Source organism: Montipora capricornis, chromosome 11 (assembly GCF_036669925.1).
Source record: "Montipora capricornis isolate CH-2021 chromosome 11, ASM3666992v2, whole genome shotgun sequence".
NCBI lineage: Eukaryota > Metazoa > Cnidaria > Anthozoa > Scleractinia > Acroporidae > Montipora > Montipora capricornis.
Window position 1 is genome coordinate 1,130,150 of NC_090893.1, and position 5,000 is coordinate 1,135,149.

General features: G+C 35.2%; 1 protein-coding gene and 1 long non-coding RNA gene across 3 annotated transcripts in view; one reads left to right on the forward strand and one right to left on the reverse strand.

The window, feature by feature from the left end:
- Positions 1 to 5,000, forward strand: part of LOC138023593 (uncharacterized) — a 213,690-nt gene that overhangs the window by 112,549 nt on the left and 96,141 nt on the right. The window lies entirely within an intron of this gene.
- The window catches only part of LOC138023605 (uncharacterized), an 8,890-nt gene that overhangs the window by 3,735 nt on the left and 155 nt on the right, over positions 1 to 5,000 (reverse strand). The window contains exon 1 of the long non-coding RNA XR_011126718.1: positions 4,894 to 5,000. This exon is cut by the window's right edge and continues 155 nt beyond it. This is a non-coding gene — a long non-coding RNA (uncharacterized lncRNA). The remainder of the gene's footprint in view (positions 1 to 4,893) is intronic.

Sequence of the window (5,000 nt, forward strand, 5' to 3'; positions counted from 1 at the left end):
CTTCCAATGCAAGTTGAAATTCTACGCCAGTGCACAGTATTACCAGTAATAAGGGAAATATTACTAGCGAAAAGAAGAATCCATCAACCCTTTTTAACTCTTAGTCAACCAGCATAAATGAAGATCATTGTTACTCTTGCACTGTGCCACCCAAAAGAAAAAAAACCAACACCTAGATATCTACCTACAATTAACAAAGGCTGCTACCATCTTGCCAACAGAATATGAGTGTAAATGATTTGAATTTGAAGATCTTTCAGTATTAGAAGTTACCTTAATTACGAGTGTAGTTCTGTATCAAGAATGTGACATGACTTGTAAGGATGATGTGGACAACTGGATGTCCAAACTTGCTACATGTACATCATCTAACATAAAATACAACATGGAAAGTGGCGGTCGCTCAAGTACTGGAAAGTGGGTTTCATTTACAAGATGGTATATAATTATGCCAGTGCAAACGAAAAAAGCTGACCAGAAAAAAAACAAGACGCTGATAAAAAAAAGTACAAGACAAAAAACAGCCACAAAGGCAGGCTCATCCAATGAACACTGTGCCTGAACAACTTGTTGATGTTGAATATGACAGGGAATGAATCTTGAGTATGACAGGGAAAAGCCAGCAGAATAGCACTTACTCCAAATTAATTAACCCTTTGACACCTACACTGGCCGAAGCCGCGCAGACTTAGTATTTTATTGTTTAACACCAGAGTATTTTATTCTGTCTAACCCCAGATGATTTTGGTCGTCAATAGGGAATCCCCAGGAGTCAATTAGTTAATAAAAATTCTCTCAACAGACCAAGGTCCGTGCACACACAGAAAACAATAATTATAAAAATTATTATTTCAGTCTGTAACATTTATCAGACACTTTGAGATTTTGTTGCTGAACCCACACAATTAGAGCGTACAAATGTTGGCTTGCGAGAAAACTAAAACGACTCCAATTAGGTGGTATAATCCGCACTGAATCTTCAGGACGATAAATGTTTGCTTGCATGAGCAAAATAACTCCCCTCTATCAACAGCTGACAAAGATAATGAAAGAAATGAGATTGCGATCGTTTTCGTTTTAGGAAAGTACAGAACCAGATTTTCGATAAATCCAAACAAATTCAAAATGAAAGAGCACTTTCCTTTCGTTGGTGTCTCAAAGCTGGGGAAACAAAGCCAAATTTTTTCAAAAGCAACACATCGTGGACACAAATCACAGCAAACAGAAAGGCAACAAGATGGCCACCACTACTATCCATGCACTAGCACCCAAGTCTCCACAAAGTCTTGAGGATCACATGACAATTCAGACCCACATACCGACAAATGCTGTGGATGACAACTTAGTGTGAGCAAAGCCCACCCAATAACCCTGTGTATTTCACGTGCACACATCACCCTGCTGGTGCTCTGCCACTACAAATGTAGGTGTGTGGATTACAGAGGGGCAATCACAGTAAGTCATAGGGCAATGCCTTGAAAAAGTACAAAATATGTTACCTCCACATGCCTTTGGTGGCTGAGGGCCAAAAACAGGTCCAGATATTTTTATGACTGATGATGACTCTGGAAAAAGGAGGGCTCTTTTAGACACCTGGAAAGAAACAATAATACTTCTCTGTACTTTCCACTTTCTGCAAACTATCTGGCGTTGCCTATATAACTCCGGCAACAACATAAATAGAGATGATCATCAACAACTGATGGGACATTTTCAAAAACTTGTAAGAACTCCTCCAGGCAGCAGCAGAATCTATATTACAATGCAACTGATATGGTTACAGCAAAATATCCCAATTGTTACCAAAAGTATGAAAAAAGATCTTTAAAAGGGCAGCAAGAGTGGGCTCTTTGCCATTGCAAAAATCTAATCACCAGAGGAAATACCTCTGACAATTACGTGTACACTGAATCCATGATCAACATATTTAAGAGTGTGGTTTTACAACGAAAGAGGGTCTACAATTTCATTGAATTCTTCAAATTTATCACAGAAGTCCTTCAAATGTATTTTCAAAGAAATTTGTTTGCCCTTGCATTTGGAAAATCTTTATCTGGCTCCCTAGTGTTTTGGTGCAACAGCTTCTACAGTCCAGCTTCACATTATCAAACAAACTACTTCTGACTGTTGTAAATTCTCCTCTTCATTTCTTTACAAATCCTTGTTGTAAAGTTTAGGAAATGGAGAGCTTCACCAAGTTGATCGCTGTATGAAGAGAAGACAACTACAAGTAACCAATTTTGTTTGAAGCAGAACTGCTTAAGAAGTAAGCTATTAGGTAGATTGCAGAAGTGGAATGATTATGTAGCTGCCCTATGGGAAACAATGGGAATCCCTGTGCTCATCAAGCTGCAGTGGCACTAAATAAAATAACCATTATGGTATTGCCGGTATCAGCTTTATTCCTCAGAGACCAGAAGAAAGATTCAGCCTTGCAAACTTGCCATTGAAAATCGCAAAGAACTTCTATTATAAAAATGTGTTTATCTCTGTCAAAAGGTTCCTGCTAAAATGGATATGGCCATTGGTGACCAGTGTGCCCCTATACAGCTTCAGATGTCAATTCTCTTTGAGTAAAACGCCAGACGAGGCACATTGTAGCATCAACTCACCTGAAAAGAACTCCAAGATTGATGATGAGTTTGAATTAGAGAACATAATTATTAAATAGTGCACTGAACTGAAGCTTAGAACAACTGATAAGAATTTTCGGGCATGCTATAAGAAATGTTTGGAAATTTACGAAACATCATTTCAAAATCAAGAGGACAAGCATTAGTCGCAGCCCTTACGTCAGCTTTTGTGAACTTTGGAAAAGATCGCAATAGGCGTACACTGCACATTCTACAGAACAGCCGGACCACAATTAAAGTACATGTACAACCAACTTCAATATCAAGACACAATAATCATCAGTACAAACATCTTTGAAACCAAGAGTGGGTGGACAAGAGAACAATGAAAAACAACAACTAAATTAATTACAGAAGACTTCTTCTAATACAAAGTGTCTGCATAATCTGGCCCAAAATGTAAAGTTAAGTCTTCTAAATGCTGGACATACTCGTTAGTAATATTATCGAAAAACACATGCACATTGTATTATTTAAACATAATAGAAACAAATTAGTTAGATAGGTTAAATTTAAAATGCCTGTGAGGCGAAAGTTGTTTCTGCACTTTTTGAAAGTTAAATGATTTAAATTCGGAATACTAAAGTTTGAGTTGTCTAGGATGAAAAGTTTTATTAGAGCTTAATGAGTGCTGGAAGTTGGGCAAAATTTCCAGGAAAAATGGAAATATCTGAAGTGTGCGGCCAAAATATCATGTAACAAAAGATTGTACTGTAGCTTTGGGTGCAAACAATGAGTGAAGGAAACCTCTGCACACAAAATAATGTCAAAAGCTTTATTTGTTATTCAATAAAAGTTGACCCAGTCCCTTGGATTTACATGTATTTTTAGGAAGTCAAGTCAACTCAAGTCAATTTCTATTAATTTTAACTCACACAGAATAAATCATGTACATACAATGTAAAAGTTAGGATAATTTATACAGTAGTGTTACAACAAAATCGTGTATATAATACATATTGTAGAATAGAAAAGAATCAATACAATTTCTATGAAACTATAAAAGGGGAAAACGTTTTATGGAGAAGAAAGAACAAATATACTTGAGGTACTATTGTTGTGTGTGTAGAGTTTGAAACTTGTAACTAAAATAGTTGGTAAACTAATAGAGTCTACAGGTGCCCCCAAATTAATTCTAATATGTATGAACATTAGGAATATAAATAACAATAACAAATTTAATTTAATCTGAACCCACTGTCACCTGAACCGCCCTGAACCGCCCCCATTGACAACTAAGATCGTCTGGTGTTAGACAGTCTGACAGTAAAATATGTTAAGTCCCACACCTCGGAGTCAACGCGTTAAAAAGTAATACTTCTTACAACTTTGAGCACTTGTAAAAACACCATTTTTTTTATCCTAGAACAGAGCAAATTCAAACAAAATTTCACTTCATAGGCATTTTATTAAAAGAAACAAATAAATCATGCACGAAAAAAAAACCCTAACAAGAATTCCAGACCTTGAAACTAAATATTAAAATTTAATAGTTCTTATTTATATATGGTATAGTACGTAATACCGATTGATTTGCCAAACTTCTTGTCAGAAAATGTCAGTTTTATTTATTAACCAGCTCCATCAATATAAATAAAGAAAAGTACACTATCCCACAATATTGGCAAAAGCTAATCTAGAGAGGAAGTAAAATATGTAGTTATCTATGGTTGTGAAAGGAAAGGAAATCTTAAACAAATATAGACATTTTATAATACTAATAACAATGTTGGTTATACAAAGAATTCATGCAAAGCATTCTAGAGTTAATAATTTATTATCATAGCATTTTCAGTTATATTGTACAATAATTAACTTAGTTTGTATTGATGAATAAAAGGTGGGAAATTACTTTTTGTATCAGGGATCAATAAGGCTCTTCATATTAAAGCTCCAAATATTGGAAAATTATAACAATGACTAAAATAGATAGTGAAATAAGAAGTAAACATTATCCTTGACTTGCAATTAAGCTACGAAAGAAAGCTATCACAAGATTTCTTCATAGCTAATGATTTCATTTATTCTATAACGCAGCACTGTACGTTTAATCAATCCATGATACTGTTAGGAGAAATCAGATGCTGAACCTAATACAAAGGAGATTTGTACGTGTACGTAGTCTAACTAAAGAGGGCCAACAGCTTGCTTTAATTAGAAAATTAAACACTTTGCTCATAAGAAAACGTTCAAATTTACAACATTAATAAATGACGTTAGTCTCTTTCCATATTACTGATTAGAAAAATTAATTCCTCACCTTCAAAGTGGTCCCAAAATGATCTCTTGTTGAGTTGTGAACATATTTTTGGGATCACTTTCCCGTCGCCACATTCTTTACGTTTGTAGCCATAAAACAATGTCTAT